At 31.6% G+C, this 25664-nt stretch overlaps 1 long non-coding RNA gene across 1 annotated transcript in view; it reads right to left on the bottom strand.

Moving 5' to 3' along the window:
* The window catches only part of LOC145683350 (uncharacterized), a 225284-nt gene extending 205802 nt beyond the window's left edge, over window positions 1–19482 (bottom strand). Inside the window, exon 1 of the long non-coding RNA XR_014131057.1 lies at window positions 19468–19482. This is a non-coding gene — a long non-coding RNA (uncharacterized LOC145683350). The remainder of the gene's footprint in view (window positions 1–19467) is intronic.
* Window positions 19483–25664: the final 6182 nt, after the last annotated feature.

The following is a 25664-nucleotide window of genomic DNA, read 5'->3' as shown; positions in this document are numbered from 1 at the left end:
ATAAACTACATAATGTCTAAATAAATATATAAACTCTACAGAGAGGTTTTGATAAATTGAAATGCTATGCCAATGAACTCTGTCTTTGAACTTTGCAATAAATTCTTCTGTTAAATTTTGAGACATTGAAATCATTTCCCAATCTACTTTGTCAGCGTAATCTCTTATAAGATTTTCTGACAATTGATGAGTTCCAGATAAGCGCCACCAAGAAACTTTATCTGCATGTTCTCGTATAAAGCCTCCAGAGAGTTTGCTTCCATAAGATATAGCATCAAAATCAACTTTGTCTATAGACTCATTAATAAATATTTCAGATAGGTTTTGATTATACGATACTTCTCTCCAATGAACTCTATCTGCAAATTCTCTTATAAAGTCTTCTGATAAGTCTTGGCTTTTCGAAATAATCTCCAAATCAACTTTATCAGCTAATTCTCTTATAAAGTCTTCTGATAACTTTTTCCATGAATATATTTCACTCAAATTAACTTTCTCCTGATATTTGAGTATAAAGTCTTCTGTAATGTGATCATAATTATGTTCCTCCTGACAATCATCATAACCTATAGATAACCATTGTTCATCAGTCAGTGAATCTAACATCTCATCAGACAAATTCATAACGTTTGCATAGGGAATGTTTTATATAAGAAATGAGTTCTTTTCTTTAGTGACTTTCTTGAACAAATGATCTAACATACCTAAGGACACGCTAAAATTTATTTTGTCTTCATCATTATAACCATCAATATCTCAATGTTTACATACACAATCAAATATAGGTTTGTAAGATAATAATTCCTTAGCACTAGTCATATTCACCTGTTCGTTTTTATTCTTAGATGTTTTAAATTTATCTCATTTTTGTTGGTTTTCTATATAACAAATATGGAGAAAGAATTTAATTGATTACATGATAGACTTAAACTAATTCATCATGATCTTAAAGTCTTAGCAGCACTATTAGAGGAACAAACACTGTTAAAGAAAAAAAAAGAATTATTAATAATGAAACGAAAAACATCTGATTTGAGTAGCGATGATGAATATGGTAGTGATGATTATGATGATGATGAATAAGTTTACAAAAATGATTTAATTTTAATATATGTATATGAATCTTTGGTGGGTTATTCTCATCAAAGTCGTGTTCTAATACAAGCGTAATATGTAGACAATAGCAGGAGTGTACAATGTTAAGTGTTGTATTAGGATATATGGAATTAAAAATAGTCCCAAAATGATTAGAAATAATCCGCGCGGAGATAAAAATTGAGTAGTAAGAGTTTCTATATAGTAAATAAGATGAGTAATTATAGTAGATTTACTGTAATAGAGTTAAGACGTCAATGTAAAGAAAAGGGAATCAAAAGATATTCCCGATTAAGAAAAGCAGAACTAATAAACCTTCTTAAACAATATGATGATGAGCAAAGCAGAAGACAGAGATATATTCCCATTTAAACAAGAAATAATTGAAGAACCAAAAATCAAATTTGAATCGGTACCAATTGATGTAAAACTTAAAGAAACGACAATGAAATTAAGATTTACAACATATTACAAACCACAAGATCCACTTGAACAATATATTACTGCAACATCTAAAGCCATATTAAACAGATTACAAATTAGCTTAAGTAAACATAGTTCATTAAAAGCTAATCTTTATATAAGTTGTACATATAAGAAAGGTAAAGAAACTCAAAACTTCTCTTTTAACACTGAAAACCAAGAAATATATCAATCAAGTAATTTAAAAGAAGAAATAACTAAAATGAAACAAAGATTAAGAACAAGAATGGATGAGTTCCAAGCTAGAGGTTCTGGCTGGGCTCTTACAAACATCAACTTTTTACAACTAGCAATCGTCAAATATACACCATATAGAGGATCAACATACATAGAATTACCTGATAAAATTAAAAATACACAAGCAGTGATAAATGTAAAGAACGAAGATGAAAAATGTTTCTTATATTCAATTTGTTCTGCACTATACCCAGTTAACAAAGATCCACAACGACCTTCCAAGTACAAGCAAGCTGTTAAATACTTAGAAGAAAATTTAAAAAAAAATCATTTTCCTGTAAAACTATGTGATATTCCAAGAGCTGAAATATTACTTAATATTTCTATAAATGTTTATGCATATGATAAAGACTATTCAATCTATATACTACATCATACACAAAACAAGCAAGAAAATCATGTCAATTTATTATATATAAAAGAACAAATTGAAGACCAAGTTAAAACACATTATTGTTGGATTAAGGATTTAAGCAGACTAGTATGTGCACAGTTAACTAAATGGAGAGCTCGAAAATATTTATATGATTGATGTTTGTTATACTTTTACTCCCAAAACGCTTTAAATAAACATGAGCAATATTGTTCGTTAAATGAGTCAGTAAAAATAATAATGCCTGAAGAAGGTAAATGTATTGAATTTAAAAACTACCAATACCCAATGAAAATGCCATTTGTGATTTATGCTGATTTTGAATGTTGTTACATAAACTTATGGGTTGTGAAGAATGTTATCCAGATAATGAATCATATACAAAAAATATCAAGAACAGAAGCCATCTGGATTTTGTTATCATGTAGTAAAGAGTGATGGAAGTAAAACTAATCCTGTTTTGTATAGAGGTAAGAACGCTGCTAATAAATTTATAAGACTCTTAACAAAAGAAGCTAAACACATGTCGAACATATACAAACAAAAAAACGAATTACCATTAACAAAAAGTAAGAGAAAAGAGTTCAATGAATATAAATGTTGTTATTACTGTAAGCAGGAGTATACAAAAGAAAATTATAAAGTTAAGCATCATGATCATATAACAGGAAAATTTCTAGCACCTCTATGTAATAACTGTAACTTAAAAGTCAAAGTACCAAAGTTTGTACCAGGGATCATACATAACATTGACATGATATGACTCACACTTGTTTATAAAAGAGCTTGGATGTAATAAAGAAGAATTAGATCTAATACCCAATAATGAAGAAAGATACATATAATTCAGTAAAAAGGTTGGAACTATTAAATTGAAATTTGTAGATTAATTTAGATTTATGGCTTCTAGTTTAGACAAATTTTCATCAAATTTGAAACCTGAGCCAATTATACATACCCAACACTTTTATCCCAATCAAGAACAGTTTCAACTTGTAATAAGAAAAGGTGTTTACCCATATGATTATGTTAACGATTCGAATAGGTTTAGAGAAAGAAAATTACCACTAAAGCAAGCATTCTTCAACAAGCTTATGAATACACATATAAGTGATGCAGATTATGAACATGCAAAGAAAGTATGGGAAACATTCAACATTAAGAATCTCGGACAATACCACGATTTATATTTAAAACAGATTTATTATTGTTAGCAGATGTGTTTGAGAACTTTAGAGAAACATGTCTTAAAGCTTATGACCTTGATCAAGCTTGGTATATGATGGCACCAGGTTTAGCTTGGGATGCAATGTTAGAGATGACAAATATAAAATTAGAATTGTTGTGGGATTATGATATGTTATTAATGGTAGAGAAAGGTATAAGAGGTGGGATTAGTCAATGCTCAAAAAGATATGTTAAAACAAATAATAAGTATATGGAAGATTACGATAAGAATAAAGAAGATTCTTACTTAATGTATCTAGATGCTAATAACTTGTATGGGTGGGCAATGAGTCAATATTTACCGTATAAGGGATTTAGATGGTTAAGTGAAAATGAGATTGAAGAAATAGATTTCACAAATATACCTGTTGATTCTGATACTGGTTATATATTAGAAGTTGATCTTGAATATCCTAAAGAATTACATGACTATCACAAAGACTACCCATTAGCTCCTCAAAATATATGTCCGCCTGGTTCAAAACAATCGAAGCTATTAACAACCCTATATGACAAAGAAAAATATGTAATTCACTATCGAAACCTAAAACAATGTCTTTCACTTAAATTAAAACTTAAGAAGATACATCGAGTAATAGAGTTCTAACAAAAGGGTTGGTTAAATACAAATATTGAATTAAACACACTGATGAGAACGAAAGCAATGACAAAATGATTTTGAAAAAGACTTTTATAAGCTCATGAATAATTCAGTATTTGGGAAAACTATGGAGAATATTAGAAAGAGAGTTAATATTAAACTTGTAAGTGACGAGAAAAAATACGAGAAGCTTGTAGCAAAACCAAATTATAAAAGTACTACAGTTTTTAAACAAAATTTAGTAGCAGTTAACATGAACAAGATTAAAGTGCAATTTAACAAACCGATTTATGTTGGTATGTCAATTCTAGATTTGTCAAAATATTTAATGTACGATTTCCATTATAATGTGATGAAACCTAAGTATCAAGACAAAATAAAGTATGTTATACTGATACTGATAGCTATATATACCATATTCAAACAGAATATGTGTACGAGGACATGAAAAATTATATTGATTACTTCGACACGAGTGATTACCCTAAAGATAACAAATATAAGATACCACAAATCAATAAGAAAATACTTGGTAAGATGAAGGATGAAATTAAAGGTACAATCATAGAAGAGTTTGTGGGTTTAAGAAGTAAGATGTATAGTGTAAAAGCACCTCAAATAGATTTAACAGATAAAGACTTTAAAGGTAAGTTCGATAAAGAAAAGTGTTGTAAGAAAGCTAAAGGTGTTAAGAAGAGTGTCGTGTATAAAGAACTTACATTTAACGAATATAAGGACAGTTTGATTAGCCAAAGAGAATATTATAAAAAGATGAATTTGATTAGAAGTTATAAGCACGATTTTACAGTATAGAAGTAAATAAGTTAGCTTTAAGTTGTGTGGATGATAAGAGATGAGTTTTAAAGGATGGGATCAATACCCTACCATGGGGTCATTATAAGTTAGTTTTAGGTTTAGATATAAGTACAAATTCATGGATATAACTATAAAATTTTCAGAGGGATAATATAAAAATGAAATTTAAATATAAAAATTATTATATTTTACAAACATGAATAAGACACTTTGTGAACCATGTAACAAATACTTACTAGATATAGAAAAGCATAATAATACTAAACACATAAAGAAAATAGTAAAATTAAAATTTGTAAGAAATGTAAGAAAGAAAATATAAAGCCCAGTTTAGATATATAGAAAAAGATTCTCTTTGTCGTGAATGTCTGTACGAAACATAATCACCCTTAACATGTTTAATGTGTCAAAAAGAATTTAAAATAAACCCAAGACATCCAAATGCCAAAAAATGTATAGAATGTAGAAAAAATAAACCGAACTTTAAATATACTGTAATAAAAGGTACTCATGTAGAAGGGCTACAAGATGTTTTTGATTATGTAATTATTATTGGAGAAATTTATGTTGTTTTATCATCTAAAGAAGAAGAAGAAAAAGCTGTATTAAAAGTACCATCTAGATACGAAAAGCATTATGAACATCTTAAAAGAAATATTAAAAACGGAAAATTACATATATACCAGAATGAATATAATCGAATTTGTTATAGAGTTATATTTATTAACTCCAAGTCTTTATGCGGTAATGAGGATTGTTTAAATTGTAAATGTATTTTCTAATCATTTAAACTTTATGGTTATAACATCATGAAGTCCTACGCTCAAAGCACCTTACTGTTTAGATATATAGTTTATATCACTTTAACATTGTAGTTATGGGAATACTTTGCGCTTTGTAACTTTGTAAAAGATCTGGTTCGAAAAAAGGGTCAAAATTGCGCTCGTAGTGAGCATAACATTCTACTAAACAGCACTGGAGGAATATGTATCATATACATATTCATCTTAATCTTTTCTGGTTTTCTTTTTTACCCCATAGAATTTACAACAATATGGGCTGTGTTCTACAATTGTCATATGTGATTGGTGTAACCGAAATGCACAAGTGGTATAAAATAAACTAGGGAACAAATTACTAGTTTAGGCGTGTTTAAATTCAATATTTAATGAAAATAAACTGATGAAAAAATGATTCAACTAGTATAGAATACCCTGTAAAATATGAACAATATTAATTCATCTAGTTTTGTTCTAAATAGGCTTGATAATTCTTTCTTTGCATTCAAATAGAAAGTAGAGAGAAATACAAAATTTCAGGCCAATTGCTATTCTATCGCCCTTTGCAAAAATTCTTGAAAGTATATTATATGCGAGAATTTTAAATCATGTAGAATCTGATCTTTCAACTTATCAACACGGCTTCTTACGTAATAGGTCTACTTCGACAAACTTATCAATTTTAACAAATTTTATAGTAACAGAATTATATAGAGGCGGTCAAGTAGATGTCGTTTATACTGACTTTAGCAAGGCATTAGACGTCGTTGATCGTGATGTCTTGTTACTGGAAGTAGCATCTCTGAACTTTTCGAAACAAGCAATGGATTATCTTGTATCATATTTGCATAACCGAAAACAATATGTTTCATACAAATGGATTTGTCACTGAAAAATTTAATACTCTATCAGGAGTCCCTCAAGGATCTAATCTAGGTCCTCTGTTGTTTCTTCTTGTTATTAATGATATCCTTCTATGTATTAAAACTTCTCAAATTCTTCTTTTTGCCGACGATCTCAAATTGCACTCCAAAGTAAGTTCAATTGATGACTGCGTGAAACTTCAACAAGATCTAGAGAGTATTCAAATGTGGTGTGATAAGAATAAATTAGTCCTGAATGATTCCAAATGTAAATCTGTATCTTTCACGAGGAAAGAAAATCAAATTAACTTTATGTATACGATAAGTGGCACTTCCTTGTCTACCCCAAATACTATCAAAGATCTAGAAGTTATATTTGATAGCAAATTAACCTTTCCTCAACACATTGACGCGATAACGAGTAGTGCATATAGAAACCTAGGTTTAATTTATAGGATAGGACAGGATTTCTGCAAACAATCAACATTTATAAGGTTATATTTTTCATATGAGAGGTCAAAATTAGAATATTGTTGTACTGTTTGGACACCAAATGTCATTAAATACACTGATGCAATAGAAAATATACAATTTAAATTCTTAAAAATGCTTACATACAAGAAAACCAGTTTCTATCCAAAGTATGTCTCCTATGAAGACTTGGTAAGGAATTTTAATTTTCAAACATTACAAAAAAGGAGACGTGTTTTTGATTTGTTGTTCTTACATAAATTATTAAATGGTAAAATTGATTGTCCAGAATTAGTTTCAGAAGTATTATTACTTGTCGGAACAGGTAAGATTAGAATAGCAAACGCTGGGACATTCTATTGTAGAAAAGCAAGAACAAAAATATTGCATAAGTCTCCTCTGTGGAGAATGTGTGCTTCATATAATGAAATGATTAGACTTCATGTAATAGATGTGTTGAGTATGTCAGAGAACAAGTTCAAAAGAATGATCATGCAATAACTTATGTATAACTAGATAACGTATATTTGTGTATGTATAATAGTGTATGTTAAATAATTCTGTATACGACACTATAACTGGGCATTAAGCCTGTTGTGTTGTCCTTATGAAATAAATAAATAAATAAATAAATCTATAGTATAATATAAAGTGCAGCAAAGAAAATATTTTTAACATGTAGGAAAGTATGAAGTGTTATACACATTGCTCCTGAAACAAGCAACAACAACTAGTTTAAAGAAAATTATAGCAAAAATCTGCGAAAAATATGGATACAATTTGTAACATACCAGCCTGCAGAGCCCATCAATAGCACTGAGGAGAAAGACCAACCTAAATAGTACATTATTAATATTTATTGATAATAAGATTTTTGCGATGAAAATGGAAATTCAGTTCGTCAATTGAATGTATAAATATATATCTAGAGAATATATTTCAATAGAATGTTCTTACTAGTCAGTAGTTTAATATATTATGTACTGCCTAATGTTGTATTACACTAACTATAATTTAGCTATGCCATAGAGGAACTATCTCTCGCTATATTTTTTCTACATTAAGTACATTGTTTGTGATATGCTATGCCATGCATGATTTTCTTGTCTTTTATTTGTGTTTGTATTGCAATCGTAGAGTTTCAAACCAGATTATTTTCTCATAAATATACCTTAGGTTACTTATTTTAGTTTTCCCCATCCTACAAAGGTGGATGGGTTAAAATATTTTCCACTTTATACAATTCAATATCTAAGTGCCAGGAATACATTGAATATATTCGTTCTTGTATGAACTATAAAAATATCAATAAAGTACTGCGTATAGAAATACAACAACCGTTTTGATACGATAAATACTAAAGATGAACATGTTATTGATATTATAGATGACCAGAGAGACTTACAGTATTCCAATGGGAAAGGAAAATAAACAAAAGTAAAAAGCCGTATTGATTATTTCCTCAGTGATTTTCAGAAACACAAATTTAAACATTTTTCCATTGCGCACCATATTATTGAATTCACACATTAATATGGTATATTTTTAATTTCGCAACATAGCACACATAGAGCTACTCGTGGAACGCCATCTATATAATTTAGTTTATACTAAAGCTTCTGTGTTATTATTGAAAATAACGAAGTTAGTGTTGAAAATAAGTCACACAGAAGTACCACGTAACTGCAACATAGAACTGGCTGAAAAACACCAAACAATTTGCATCCATCTTTGCGTCATTATCTAAACAATATTGGAGCGAATTTACCGTAGTATATGTGGCGTCAAGGGGTCATTTAGGCCAAGGCAATATGTATGATTCTTGATTTTAGGATTTGGTTTTTAACAAGTTCTAACTATTCATGTTGGCATTCTAACTGTTTAGTAGTATGATATCGGCACGCAAATTAAATAAATGTGCAAGAGTTCTTTGCGACTGATCCCCTGCAAATATGATTTCAAAACCAATTTTTTACCTAATTTATACTCTTTTTATGCAATATCGCTTTCACAATAGCAATGGTACTATTAACGTTTATCTACTACTGTGTAACTCTACGAATAAAAGTTTGAATTTTTCATGCATGAATCTATGTTGTCTTTTTTACCTTAACAAGTTTCCTAGATACTTAAATGCCGTAAACGAATTAGAAAGCATTTCGGAGGCACAGCGTGGGAAGATTTATCATCACCTGCTGGGTAGACGGAGTGGGAGGGGGGAGTTACGCTGAAAGAATAATATGATGGACTGTGAGAGAAAGTAAGTTACGCTGTTGAATGCAAATAACGCGGGTGTTTTCTTGTGCCGCATTTTTTAATAGGAGTCATAGAACAAAAGATACAGTAAATCTATTACAAAGCACAACTTATTTCTGTAGAATTTTATTAATTGACAAATTCTATCCGAGAGAAAAGACGTGCCTTTCTCCCTATAACTTTAGTACTTTAGTAATATTTTATAATATTCGAAAATACATAGAGGTGTGTGGTAGCCATTAAGTGTGGACAAGTAGCATTCGTTAATGGATTTCTCGGTAACGCAATCGAAGAATGGATTTAAATATCTCTTAAGCATATGGACGTTTATTAATCTTTTCATCGGTTTGTATGTTTATGGTATGTCGTCAAGATAGGTTAAAACAAATAATTACAATAGTGGAAAAATGATGAAAAATAAAGAAGACAAGCAATCAACTAAGATTAATTAGTGGTTAATGAATTCAATCTGCAATTCCAAAACACTGGGTTCAAAACTCTCAGCCAGCTACCCTGACCAGTGTCGTATTTAGGTTTTGTTTCGGGGGCCCATGCACAATACGTTGAAGAGGAGGGGTAATTGCGCACTTGAGTTTGAGAAATAACTATTTTTTAATCGATTGTCTACTAATATACAAGGAAAAGAAAACGTAAAACTCTAATGTCGATGGAAGATTTCTAACCTCAGGCAGATATGAAATAACGTCCCAGGAAGCAAACGTTGAATATTAACTTAACTCATTTCGTTTTAGAAGAAAATGGAAATATTCTGTTTCACCTATGTACGTTTCTACCTGAAAGAAAATGTTGAGACAAGTTGAAGGTGAAATATACTAATCTTAATGCAACAATTTCAAACTGTTTGATCTTATGTGATATGATACACACAAAAAATTACCAGTAACTCTAACCTTTTCTTCTATTCACCTCTCTTTATTCATGAACTCGGAGCATAATCATGTGAATTTATACTTAGATTTTATTGCATTTGCTTCCCTGCTGAGTGTGTTTATATTACACTGAGCCAATTTTCTCCATTCATTTTTATGTCTTCATTTTCAAAATTTCTAGCTACTTTACATCGTCCTTCCGTAATATCCACATTTCTACCCCGTACAGCACAAGACGAAGCCTTTGGTGAGTCTCCTCAGTAACTCTTCATTTCGCTATCCACAAAGTAAGTTATTATTATTATTATTATTATTATTATTATTATTATTATTAGTAGTAGTAGTAGTAGTAGTAGTAGTAGTAGTAGTAGTAGTATTTACAAATATATCTTTCGGCATTCCAATTCTTGATTAAATAGTGGCTAACAAGTGCGCCTTTGTTACACAGGGTCCTGAGTTCGGTCACCGATGGAGAGCCTTTGCTTTTACTTGTTGTCAATGTTTGTGTGTTTGTATCTGTGCCGTTGTCCATTAGTCCTCATAAGTGGAAGAAAAATAGGAAGTTTAACTAAAAATTGTACACTGCTGACCTCTGCGTGGGGACCTTGGTTCGATCCCAGTTGGTGCCAAGTCAAATTTATTGTCGATAAATATCGTGTGCGTTGCTTTCCTCGTGATTCTTCCTTTCCTCCCACTATCTTTATTCCACTATTTCATGCATTTCTCATTATCATTAGCTTCCTTAGCCTGGATATATAACTATGGTACTTAAAACTAGATGTTAAATCTCGTTTCTCCTCCTGAACTATCGCACTACCGATAGTTAAACTCGTTTGAATTGTCGTTGCTTCTATTTTCGTAACATGTATATCCATCTTATATTCTTCCTATTCGTTACATTTAGTTTTAGTTTTCCTCACAGCTTTGAGAATATATGCGTCGTGGACCTACATTTCTACATGGGATCTGACGCCAAAGATGTGGACGCTAATTACATAGCGATTCGGGAGGTCGAATATTTCACAGTTTTTGTTTCAAACTTTTCTAGCACGTGCATAATTTCCTCTAACAGCTCCAAAACTAGAGACATATTACCTAGAAAATAAGTGTAGTTAACCCTTCTGCCTCCCTTATAAATAATTTGTTTATTTCGAAAATCCTTCCTAGCTATTTCTTTAAATATTTATTCATTCCCAACTGGATACTCAAGTGATGTCAGTTTCTGAGATAGTTCGATTCTGTTGTTCTCAGCAAAACTACACAGTCAGTGCAATGACATTTCAAAGTTCTTAGTTATTTCAAGACAGTGCCGACAGTAAAAGTTATTATTACCAGCCTTTTCTTCTCCATCTATAACTATTAACCGATCAATTAACTTTCTCACATCATCCATCCATATATATTCTTTAGGTATCTCTGTATATTGTTTAATTCTTTCACCAGTTCTTTTAGGAGTTGGAGGTAAAGATGGTTTAATATATTTATCCCAAATAGGCTTGATAATATTAATGTACTTAGAACCTCTATTAGATGCTACTTTTTTATCTCGATTATATTTTTGGGAGGCAGCATCTGATTCTATTATTATTTCCTTGTACTGTTCAAAATCGTCATCATCATAATCTTCAATGGTTTTATTAGTATTCATCGTTAACAATTCCCATAGACCTTCTGTTCCTATATAAGTTTTACATTAATTATCAAATCATCACCACTCACTTTAACTTCAGAATTTCCTACCATATTTAATATTTTTCCATCTTCTTCTACAGTTCTTATTCCAAATACGCTATCATTTCTTTTACTATAATATTTCGTTGCAATCTTACCAAATGATTGCGCTGTTGTTAAAGGTTCTACTCCTTCCACTTTGTCCACTTCCTTCCATTTTGTTTTCTCATTTGTTTTATTTCTCCTGTTATAGGCGTATCACTACTACTTGGGGAACTATCATAAGTTATCTTTTTAGGTGTTTCTAGTAGACTAGGATCTATTGAAGCCGTCTTATGTACAACTGGAACAAGTTCAGTCATTAGGTTTTCATTTTGTTCTGCTACTTCTTTGATTTCACTTCCTAAATTTAGAATAGCATCAATTACAGGTTGTTCTTGTGTCTTAAATTTATCATATATACCTGCTCTTTCTTTCTTCCAAGGTTTGAAGCCCTTTATTAAGAACTCCTTTAACTTAATATTCTTATTAATTTCTTTCTCATCCATTTATTATATAGAAAACGAACAAACATCAATAAACGTGAAAAAAACGTCAAAGAACATCAATAAACGTGAAAAAAGTCAAACGTTTAAGAAGTGTTTTATCTTGTTCCTATACTTACCATTGTTTACCTTCCTTGTCATATCAATTACTATAAAACCATAATCTTCTTGCCAACATTTTGAACATATTTCTTTAAATTTATCATAAGACATATCTCCTCCAACAAACTCATTATACACATGTTTAAGATTAGTATCATCTTGTCTGAATATGCATAGGAAGTTAACGTTATCTCTTATAAGCTGTTTAGGTACTTTTGAATATGTTTGTGCAAGATAGAAACAGTCTAAATGTCTAAATGTCTAACAGTCTACCTCTTGTAAAGTAATTTCTAACAGTATCTTGATTCTCTAAAATGTAATGGTCAAACACAACTATAGAGTATTCTACACATTCATCAATAGGTACAATAGAATCATTACCGCTTAAGAACGTTGCTATTTGCTTCTTAAACTTTAGTTCTGCTTTTTCAAATCGATCTTTTAATTGCTCATACTTTGGCTTATTCATGCTTCTAGAATATATATAGAAGTAATTATTGTTTAACTAACATGGATGTAATAAAAAATTAAATAACAAAAAAGTTTTACGACACCCAGATGAACCCACTATAAGGCATCGAATATCATCAGATATAAGTTCTCCATTTCTTTTCTTAACTGCTGTTTCTTTTATCATCTCTTTTACATCCCAACTAATAGTTTTCTTACTCATTTATTATAGAGAAAATCGTCTCTTTTATGATCTTATATCTTTAAGTTGTTCTCTGATCTTAAGCAACGTATCCTTTATATATTCGTTATCTATTTCACCATTTAATGTTATTATCATCTCTAATTGTTCTTTAAATGAGTTAATACATTTAACAATGGTTTTATATTCATCTTTTCTATTGCTTATGTTTAACTTAGAAGATAAACCTGTTATTATAGCACTTCCAGTTGCAAGAGACGTTTTTAATATTGAGTAAGTTTTTACAGGTATAAAAATATTAATGAACTCAGTTGTTGCAGAAAGTATAACTGATAACGTAATCAAAGTGTAGTATGCAAATCTAACAATTCGTAGTTTTCTGTTTTTCTTCTTTAAACTGTATTCTAACTTTTCAATGATATCTTCTATTAACTTTATTGCTTTCTCTCTTGGAATATCTCTAGGTAATTCAAACTCATTCATTTATTATATAATAAATGGCTAAGGTATTTAAGTTAACGAGTGATACATCTGTTTTAAAGAAGAAACTCCATTACGAATTAGACAAGAGTAACAACTATTTAAGTATACGACTAGTTGGGTTTTACACAACATACTTAACTCCAAACATTACAGAAAGAAATAATAAATTGACATTTTGTAGTAACCTTCATCCTAATCTTACAAAACAACTCATAGTTCAACCTGGTGAATATAGTTTAAAAGAATTAGAAGAATATATTAAATCAAATCTTCCATACTCCGCCGATGCTTTAAAAAATATTAAATTTACTAAGCACAGAGAGAAAATAGAGTTAAAATATTTAGCGAGTATTGTGATATAACCTTAGATACCATTAATACTGTATTAGGTTTTAGTGATAAAAACTTGCCTAAAAACACAGAACATGTTGGAGATAAGATACCAAAGTTTCACCCATTCAATACAATTAATGTTCACTGTAATATAGCAGATGCTATGTTTGTTAATGCTACTGAGTACACACATAGAGAAACAGGGATTATAGCATCATTTAAAACGGATGCCGAGTTTAAACATAGTATTATTTATGAGCCTACTTATCCATTATTTTTTCCTATATCTAACGACAAGATTGATAACTTTGAGATAAGGATAACAGATGAGAATGATTCCTTAATTGAATTTGGTGGAGCTACAACAACTGTACTTTTACAAACTAAGATTTTCTCTTAAATATATAGGAAGATGTGTTCTATTAAAGGTTGTATGTTTAGTGTTCCTTATAACGAACTAAAGGATTTAAATATCGATCATGTATTAACAAAGAAACAACTTAGTGATAAATGTAAGAAAATTAAAGAAGGTAAAGTAATGGATTTAATTTTAACTACTACACAAATGAAAAAGATTAAGAAAGAACATATGGGTGGTTTTATTTTTACAATTCCAGCCATTTTAGCAGCTTTAGGTGCAGTTGGCTCATTAGCAGGTGGTGCAGCAGCGATTACTAAAACTGTACTGGATGCTAAGAAGAATAAACAAGAACTTGAAGAACAAAAGAGGCACAATATGGCTATGGAACAAAAGCAGGGAGCAGGTAAAGCAAAGAAGTCAAAAAAACTAAAACCATTGACCAACTTCGATATAGAGAGGTTGGTTAAAGAATTAAAGATAAAATGATTTAGAGGTGTATTTAAGAGTGATGAACTTCCACAAAAACCCTATGTAAATGAGTGTGGTGTAGTTAAACTTGATAAATCAGGAAACATTGGTACTCAACGCATATGCTATTGGAAAGATAACAACATAAAGTACGTGTTCGATTCTTATGGTGGTATTCCTCCTAAACAGCTAGTGCAATATCTTGGTACTAAAAACTTATTTTACAATGACGAACGAATACAAGACTTTAATTCAGTTATATGTGGTCATCTTTGTGTTAAGGTTTTAAATCTTCTAAATCAAGGGTATTCTTTTAGTGATGTTATGTATATGATTAAAAATGATTAAATATTATTACGTTTAAGTACTTTTATGGTTTATATCTATAAAAGTTTTGTTTTAAATAAATGTGGAAGCTATACACAATAGATTTTTAGATTATTTTGAGAAGCATGAGGATAAACTAGATACACTAGTTAAATATAAATTTAATTGGTATTTTCGGGATGTTAGTAAGATAGACTTAAAAGATAAAAACAACGTATATAATGTTACTGGTTTATGGAAAATGTTAATACCTAAATTTTTGTATACGGAAGAAGAGTTGGTAAAGTTATATCCAATAATTACCTTAAAGGACATGTTGTCAAATTATAGTTCTAGACCATTAAAATGCAGTAATTGTGGTAGTAAGTCATTAACAAAATTTAGGAGTACATACATTTGTTATGATTGTTCTGTAGCGAATGGTTTTGTTTACAATAGTAATGAAGGAATGAGAGCCGCTTGTGTGAGAAAACCATGGTATGATACTACAAAAAGATTTAAGTTACAGTTATCTCGTTTCCAAGCTTTACAGGATAGAATTATTCCTGAAGATGTGTTTAAGGTGTTAAATGATGAATTTAGGGATATATCAAAAGATTTAATATCAATAAAAGATGTTCTAGAAGTACTAAAGAAAAACAAATACACAAAATATTGTGATTATGTTTATTTAATACACTATCACCTTACCGATAAAAAACCATTAAACTTACGACATATGGAAGAAACACTTATAAACGAATTCGAAAACTTATACGAGGTCTTTAGAGAATTGTATCCGAAAAGAGTATTGTCTATTAACTTAAAATGTGTATTATACTATCTGTTGAAAAAGCACGATGTTCATGTTGATATTGATTTTAAACATCCACCTAAACAGAGATGTTAAAGAAATGTTTTGAAAAATTAGGATGGGCATTTTCTGTATAATAAATGAGTATGGATATATTTGGTAATGTTAAAGATAGAAAAGGTGATGTTGATATTAGTGAAGAAAAATTTAAATTGTTTATTTATATGATGTTGTTAGCGTAAGTCAACTTAGATCTATAGAAGCTCAATAAGAGAACGATAGAAAACTATTTGAAGATGCATTAGAAACGTTTTAAGACAAGGTTTTTAACAAGTTCTAACTATTCATGTTGGCATTCTAACTGTTTAGTAGTATGATATCGGCACGCAAATTAAATAAATGTGCAAGAGTTCTTTGCGACTGATCCCCTGCAAATATGATTTCAAAACCAATTTTTTACCTAATTTATACTCTTTTTATGCAATATCGCTTTCGCAATAGCAATGGTACTATTAACGTTTATCTACTACTGTGTAACTCTACGAATAAAAGTTTGAATTTTTCATGCATGAATCTATGTTGTCTTTTTTACCTTAACAAGTTTCCTAGATACTTAAATGCCGTAAACGAATTAGAAAGCATTTCGCAGGCACAGCGTGGGAAGATTTATCATCACCTGCTGGGTAGACGGAGTGGGAAGGGGGAGTTACGCTGAAAGAATAATATGATGGACTGTGACAGAAAGTAAGTTACGCTGTTGAATGCAAATAACGCGGGTATTGTTTTCTTGTGCCGCATTTTTTTTATAGGAGTCATAGAACAAAAGATACGGTAAATCTATTACAAAGCACAACTTATTTCTGTAGAATTTTATTAATTGACAAATTCTATAAGAGAGAAAAGACGTGCCTTTCTCCCTATAACTTTAGTACTTTAGTAATATTTTATAATATTCGAAAATACATAGAGGTGTGTGGTAGCCATTAAGCGTGGACAAGTGGCGTTCGTTAATGGATTTCTCGGTAACGCAATCGAAGAATGGATTTAAATATCTCTTAAGAATATGGACGTTTATTAATCTTTTCATCGGTTTGTATGTTTATGGTATGTCGTCAAGATAGGTTAAAACAAATAATTACAATAGTGGAAAAATGATGAAAAATAAAAAAGACAAGCAAAAAATCAACTAAGGTACTATTAAATTAGTGGTTAATGAATTCAATCTGCAATTCCAAGACACTGGGTTCAAATTTCTCAGCCAGCTACCCTGACCAGTGTCGTATTTAGGTTTTGTTTCGGGGACCCATGCACAATACGTTGAAGAGGAGGGGTAATTGCGCACTTGAGTTTGAGAAATAACTATTTTTTAATCGATTGTCTACTAATATACAAGGAAAAGAAAACGTAAAACTCTAATGTCGATGGAAGATTTCTAACCTCAGGTAGATATGAAATAACGTCCCAGGAAGCAAACGTTAAATATTAACTTAACTCATTTCGTTTTAGAAGAAAATGGAAATATTCTGTTTCACCTATGTACGTTTCTACCTGAAAGAAAATGTTGAGACATGTTGAAGGTGAAATATACTAATCTTAATGCAACAATTTCAAACTGGTTGATCTTATGTGATATGATACACACAAAAAATTAGCAGTAACTCTAACCTTTTCTTCTATTCACCTCTCTTTATTCATGAACTCGGAGCATAATCATGTGAATTTATACTTAGATTTTATTGCATTTGCTTCCCTGCTGAGTGTGTTTATATTCCACTGAGCCAATTTTCTCCATTCATTTTCAAAATTTCTAGCTACTTTACATCGTCCTTCCGTAATAACCACATTTCTACCCCGTACAGCACAAAGCGAAGCCTTTGGTGAGTCTCTTCCGTAACTCTTCATTTCGCTATCCACAAAGTAAGTTATAATTATTATTATTATTATTATTATTATTATTATTATTAGTAGTAGTAGTAGTAGTAGTAGTAGTAGTAGTAGTAGTAGTAGTATTTACAAATATATCTTTCGGCATTCCAATTCTTGGTTAAATAATGGCTAACACGTGCGCCTTTGTTGCACAGGGACCTGGGTTCGATTACCGATGGGAGAGCCTTTGCTTTTACTTGTTGTCGATGTTTGTGTGTTTGTATCTGTGCCGTTGTCCATTAGTCCTCATAAGTGGAAGAAAAATAGGAAGTTTAACTAAAAATTGTACACTGCTGACCTCTGCGTGGGGACCTTGGTTCGATCCCAGTTGGTGCCAAGTCAAATTTATTGTCGATAAATATCGTGTGCGTTGCTTTCCTCGTGATTCTTCCTTTCCTCCCACTATATTCGTTCCACTATTTCATGCATTTCTCATCATCATTAGCCTCCTTAGCCTCGATATATAACTATGGTACTTAAAACTAGATGTTAAATCTCGTTTCTCCTCCTGAACTATCGCACTACCGATAGTTAAACTCGTTTGAATTGTCTTTGCTTCTATTTTCGTAACATGTATATTCATCTTATATTCTTCCTATTCGTTACATTTAGTTTTAGTTTTCCTTACAGCTTTGAGAATATATGCGTCGTGAACCTACATTTCTACATGGGATCTGACGCCAAAGCTGTGGACGCTAATTACATAGCGATTCGGGAGGTCGAATATTTCACAGTTTTTGTTTCAAACTTTTCTAACACGTGCATAATTTCCTCTAACAGCTCCAAAACTAGAGACATATTACCTAGAAAATAAGTGTAGTTAACCCTTCTGCCTCCCTTATAAATAATTTGTTTATTTCGAAAATCCTTCCTAGCTATTTCTTTAAATATTTATTCATTCCCAACTGGATACTCAAGTGATGTCAGTTTCTGAGATAGTTCGCTTCTGTTGTTCTCAGCAAAACTACACAGTCAGTGCAATGACATTTCAAAGTTCTTAGTTATTTCAAGACAGTGCCGACAGTATTAGTTGATCCTTTCTTCATTTTCATTCTGACTACCCCATTACCTCCCTAGTTTTGTTTAACCTTTTCTGGTTCTCTTGAAACTAATAATAAAATCCCGTTCATACATTCACAAGTTGAAATTAGTGAAATGTAGATTGAATAATGTTGAGAAAATGTAACACTGATGTCGGGCTCCGCTTGAATTAATCATTCATCCTTAATTTCTTCTGTCGGGTTTATGATTACTGCTACTGCCTTTCTCATTGGTATGAAGACTGGTTTGAAGGCGTTTTTGATATACGAGCTACTGGTTTCCATTCCCGGTAGGAAAGCATTTTGTGATTTTAAAAATCTATATGCATGTCTTTAGTTAAGTAGAGTTGCGGAAACAACATGGTCTAAGATTTACGTGTCCACGTTGGGATAGATTTAAAGAAAAAACCTAAAGAAATTTAAGAACACGACTTAAGACCTAAACGGCATCAGACCTAAAATTCATTTGGCGTAAGAAAGCCTAAACAGCACAAGACTAAAAATAATTTTGCTACAGAAGAAGTTAAATCGCAAAAGACCTAAAAATCTCTTGTGGTGCTACATCGCGTCTGTCCCAAGAATGCTGTCCACCAGATAGTCAAAGATCTACATATAGTGTTCAATATTACAGAACCACATTCTAGCTTAGGACTTACAACTAATTTGTATACATACATATTCTATTTTTCTGAAATAAAAGATGAATTAATAATAAATAATAAAACTATTTTGTGCTGATTTTGAAGAAATTTAATTTTACACATATAGTTCTTGAATTCAAGTCTTTTTGTAGCAAGTATTTGTCATACTCGTTACTAACCACTCATTACACATTATTACCCCCGTATTATTACCGGGTAGTTAATAACGAGTTATTGAATAATTGATACTAGTTTTAGTATTACCACTATAGTTGTTACCGACAGAATTAACTACGTTCTTGACAATATTATGGCTACTAATTACTAATGAAGAAAAATTTATAGAACATTTAAGTGTATATTTTATATCAGATGTACCCATAGAAAAAAAAGTTTTAAAACACAGCCCATAGTACGTAATTGAAATTTGAGGGTATCTTTGAAAAACAACTTAATTGATATTAAAGCGCAACGTAAAAGTGTACAAGAGCAACATGTTTTAGCAAGACCGCAACCATGGTTGAGGTAGGAGTGAATTAAGGTACAAACTACTGAAATAATTTTAAAGCAATAATTGAATATATTTAAGTTTCTCCTATGAGGAAAGAGGATCCGACGTCTATAAGCTTGTCAGATTGATCTGAACGTAAACCCGGAAACTTGAAACATTTATATAACTGGGAACCCAAATTTGAAACTAAAGCTTTTTCGTGTCTTTACCACCATGACTTCTGACATCTGTAACCAGTGATGACTTCAGATTTTAGCCCCAGAGTAAGGTCTATATCTCCAATTTTGCACAACGTAGGCTACCGTTATTTCTGCAGAAATGATTTCACACTCCTTGTAAACGAAACTTCCCCCAAACTCCTCAAGAAAATCATCTAAAATTACCACTTTTTAACTCCTGTAACTAACTACTAACTTCTGCAATAACCTAACGTATACTGTAATAAACAAAATAACAAGAAATATTAGTGACGCTTAACTCTCTATATAAAAATAAATCTGACTGAATGACTGAAAAACGCTTAGACCAAACCTCTTAGGATAGAAACTTGAAATTATAACTGTATTTGTGGTGTAAGTTCCTACTAAATGAGTTCTTTCTTGAAATTTCGAAGAAGAAGGGAGAAATAGAGTGGGAATTATTACAATAAGATTTCCTTGAAACACATGCTGTAGCAGACTCTGTAAAGCAAATAAAAGCAAAAAGTGCCAAAACCTATTGTAATTGATGTAACGATTTCTGGAAACTAAAACCCAAATATTTTGGTGTATTGACGCAAACCGGTACGGAATTAGGCTGCATATTCTCGGAATTTCTGAAGTTTAAAGACATGAAATTCGGTGTCTGGACTTTTCCCTTAAAATAAATAAAACGTGTTTTAGCGCTTTTCGTAATATTTTACCTACGGGAAGAAAACGGGATGGGGAAAAAGTTATGGGAATTACAATTATTATAATAACATTTAGATATATCCGTTCTTTGAATCTTAGAGATACGAAATTTTATATTTGAATATTTCTTTTGAAAGAATTACACTCATATTTCAGCCTGGCTTGGTACTTGTCCTCAAAGGGAAGAGAAGGAACAGTAAAAAACAGAGAATTACATTATTATCAGAAGCTGTGTATATCTCGGTATTTATAAGCATTAGAAACTTGAAATCTAGTACAGTTGACATTTGAATTTATTAAACATGTTTTTAGAGTTCTTTGATACTTGACAAAAATGGAAAGAAAAAAATTATAAGAATGGTCCATTTAATACTAGGTTCGTACCACATGCAAATGTCAAGGCATCTTTTTTTAACTTAGTAACCAAATACTAGCAATGAGTGAAACTAAAGTAGGCCAAGTTTGAAACAGCGATAAGGAAGAACGAAACGAACTAAGTATTACAGTAGTATTAACGTCAGAAACTGACACTGAAACGGGGGTCAAATTCGAACATAAATAAACATTAAGAAGAGGAAAAAACTTTTATAAATGATAAAAGAAATAAGTAAGCTAATTTACTACAATATGTGCACATATTACCGGCTATTGGACGATTATAAATTTAAATATAGTGTACGGAAAAAAGGAAATTAACCCAAGTAATAAAATACAAAATTTGCAGTACGATTGTCAGTGCTAGCTTTTGTTCATAAGTGAAATACGTCGAATTCAGCCGATAGTATTAATTTTTTACTTGCAAATTCAGTTTATTATTGTATCACAACCTCAGACACTTTATGATAGAACATAAAAAAATGGTGATCCCACTTTCAAATAAAAAATAATGCGGAAAAGTCGTAAACGAAATAGAACAACCACAAGTGTCAATTCACAGATATAGTAATATGTCAAGAATATTTGTAGAAATTTTGAATATGAAGGAAAGTAAGTATGACAGTACATTTGGCATAATATTTGTTTCTTATGATAGAGCAGTTGCATGAAGGTTGCAAATTTATGACTGAATCTTTTAAATAACTATTGTATAGTTAGGCAAATCGCTATAAAAATTAAGAAAATCATCATTATTACTTGACAAATCAATTGAATGTTATCCCATCTTAAATCCTCATTAGTAAATTGATTTGAAAAAAAATTATCAATGCGAATTATTTCCTGATAAATTATAAGCAAAAAAAATGAAATGAAATCTTTGAGTTTTACGTCCCACGGTTATGCCGGTTAGGCTAAAGGAGACGGTGATTATGAGAAATGAAAGAAATGGTGGAATGAAGAACATGGGAGGAAACGGGAGAACCCCGAGAAAACTCACACACACGGTGTTTGTCCACCACAAAGTTCACTTGGCAGGAGCAGGGTTTGAGCCCAGGACCCCAGACATCAGAGGTGAACGCTCTACCACTGATCCACCGCGGCCCCCAAATTATAAGCAATTATTTGTCTAAGAAAATAAAAAGTCATTCTTTAAATACGTAAAGACTGAAAACTAATTAAAATAATTGGGTTTAGACTGAACGAGTTTCCTATGACCTGCATTTTTCTTAGCGGGTTACTTGAAAACAATATTAGAAAAACAGTTCTAGTTTCCGTTGCTAACGGTGATATAATTTTGACATTCTAAAAGAGCTCATTATGGAACTTCAAAATTGACAGGAAATTAGCGCTTACATTACAGTTCCAAAAGAAGTAGACTCTCATACAGATAAACTACTAAAATTACGAATATAGAACATTGACTGGTATGAATGAAAGTGAGATCCTACTCTTTGCTAAAGATTTTGAGATTAATCTCAGGGTTGTATGCATAAAACTGCTAACAACATAACGTAATTTGAGTTTAATCTCAGGCACCTGAGCAAATACTCGGAACGTATGATTCAAACTGTGATTTCTCTGTTTTCGTATGCATGAAGTTGAGTATAATCTCAGCTAACTGAGACTACCCTACGAAGTTCGTGCTCCACCTCAGTACCTTTCTCCCTTATCTCACAGTGTGTGAGAGTTGATCAAAATGGCTGGGCTTATGGATGTGGAGCCAAGAGGAAGGTGTACAAAGTTCGCAGAGACTCTGATATGCATGACTATAAAGGTCTATATAGATTTGAAGAAGATAATTTACAATCAATGGTACAGCATTTTCTAGGACTGTACTGAAAACTAGAGGTGAAGTCTCTGAATACTGAGAAGATGAGTTGTGAGTACTATATAACGTTTGTTGCAGATAATGGAAGCTGGATCAGCTGGAGAAACAACGCAGTGCCTGGAATAGCAAAACCTATCACGTTGCACTCTCAGTGATATGTATATACAAAAATAAAAGATAATATATTAAAATAAATATAATCAATAAGTAAATGATGATGTAGGGTGGAACCACTTCTTGTTCTTTAGTAATTCATACTGGACACTCTTAAAGTCCACTTCCTATTTTAACATGTGCACTCTAGTATATTATCTCTGTGAGATTAGATGTGACTTTTTATAAAGAACAAGATTGTACTTGATCTTATAATTTTGAAGTTACTCATTTTCTTCTGCTTATCTTAAACTTTTGACTCCCGTTCTTTAGAAGGGGGCTTTATTACATTATGTCAAATTTTGAATTGTAAGAAGAAAAATCAATAATTGCTAAATCTCAACGACCCATTGTGCGGTTAGGTTATTCATATAGTTTCTTATCATTAGTACACACTTACAATTTTCTGATTTTCACACGGTGTTGCCCACCAGGGAGTTCACTAGGCGTGAACTGCGAACGAACCAGGAACCACAAGCATTACAAGCATTATTTCTTTTTGGATGCCATTTATATGAATATGAATGATCATTTTGCCTCAAGTACGAGTATGTCCACATTTCACGATTTAGCACATTTCATAATGGCATGTGTACCTTTATGCTAATATGTGAGAGTTGTATACACGACTCCAAAAGTGCATTAACACCTGCAATTTTTGTTTTCCTGCAACAGCACGCAACCGAAAAATCTCTGCGGTTCAGTTGGTTGCGAATTCGAAAGGCGATGGACTAAATCTCAATTTTGTAACAAATATATCAGTGCTGCAAACTGCAAATAACGAAATACAACCAATTGTTAAGAATGACAATTTTATTATCGTGACGGAGTTGGATGACAACAAAAGTTACAAAATGATCCCCCCAAAAAAGAATTTCATAAAGAAGAAAAAGTTACATAAAGTAAAGGCTTAATGCAAAAGCCCCACCCAAAATATTGAAAGTTGACACCCGAAAGGCAAGAACAACTGAACCGAAGTGAGTAAAATTGTGCACAGATATTGCAGACGTAAAATGTGGGAATACAACCTACTTATTTTCCTAAAAAACGTTTGGGTGGGGCACGGCACTCCTCCAAACCTTTGATCACGAGATATCAAAAGTGCTAGTAACAGTATGTCAGATGTGGAGAATAACATAAAGAATTGTAATTAAACCTTTTCTATGGACAACACGCAAAAAAGACACGGATACGGATTTGTTATTTTCTGCGGAAAAACAGTTTTAGGGGCAAAAGCTCTCACGAAAAATTTTGAAATTTGACGCGCGAAAGGTAAGAAGAAGTGAATCGAAGTGAATTAAATTCTCCACAGATATTATAGGCATAAAATGAGGGAATGTGGGTTTCTTATTTTCCTTTAAAAACGGTTGGGTACAGCACGGACCCCTCCAAACATTTCATCACGAAATATAAAAAGTACTAGTAACAAATATCAAATGTGTGTAAAGCACATGAAGATTTGCAACGAAACTTTTTGTATAGACAATACGCAAAGAATAAAGGAATACGTATTTTTTATTTTCTTCGGAAAGACAATTTTATGGGGCTAAAGAACACACCCCAAAATTTTGAAAGTTAACGCCCAAAAAGCAAAAAGAAGTGAACCGAAGTGAACGAAATTGTGCATAGGTAGTGTAGACGTAAAATTATTGAATAAGGGTTTCGTATTTTCCTCGAAAAAACGGTTGGGTTGGGCACGGATCCCTCCAAACCTTTGATCACGAAATATAAAAAGTACTACTAACAGTTTGTGAAAGGTGTGTAAAGGACATCAAGAATTGCAACATAACTTTGTGTATGAACAATACGCAAAAAACAAAGGAATACGAGTTTTTAACGTTTTGCGGAAAAACAGTTTTAGGGTGCAGAAGTCCACACCCAAAAGTTTGAAAGTTGACGCCCGAAAGGTAAGAAGAGATGAGCCCAAGTGAATGAAATTCTGCAAAGATATTGTAGGTTTAATTTGAAGTCATAAGAGTTTCGTATTTTCCTGGGAAAGCGGTGACGTAGTGCGTCGACCCCTTCAAATCTTTGATCACGAAATATAAAAAGTGCTAGTAACAGTATGTCAGATGTGTATAAAGGAAAAGAAGAATTGCATCATAAAATTATGTATGGACAATACGCGAAAAATTAACGAATACGGTTTTTTATGTTCTGTGGGAAAACGGTTTTAGGAGGCCCATCTAAAATTTTGAAATTGACGCCCGAAAGACATGAAGAAGTGAACTGTAGTGAATGAAATTGTGGAAAGATATTTCAGACGTAAATTGAGAATACGGGTTTCGTATTTTAATGGAGAAAACGGTTGGGTGGGGAACGGACCCCTTCAAATATTTGATCATGAAGTATGGGAAGTGCTAGCAACAGTATTCCAGATGTGTGTAAAGGCCACAAAGAATTCCAACGAAACTTTTTGAATGGACCAACACGCAAAAAATGAAGGAATACGGTTTTTAAGGAATACGCGG

Source organism: Thermobia domestica, chromosome 4, assembly GCF_964235325.1.
Source record: "Thermobia domestica chromosome 4, izTheDome1.hap1.1, whole genome shotgun sequence".
In the NCBI taxonomy this organism is placed as follows: Eukaryota; Metazoa; Arthropoda; class Insecta; order Zygentoma; family Lepismatidae; genus Thermobia; species Thermobia domestica.
The sequence above is the reverse complement of the archived record's forward strand: the minus strand, read 5'-3'. Positions and strand labels throughout refer to the sequence as shown.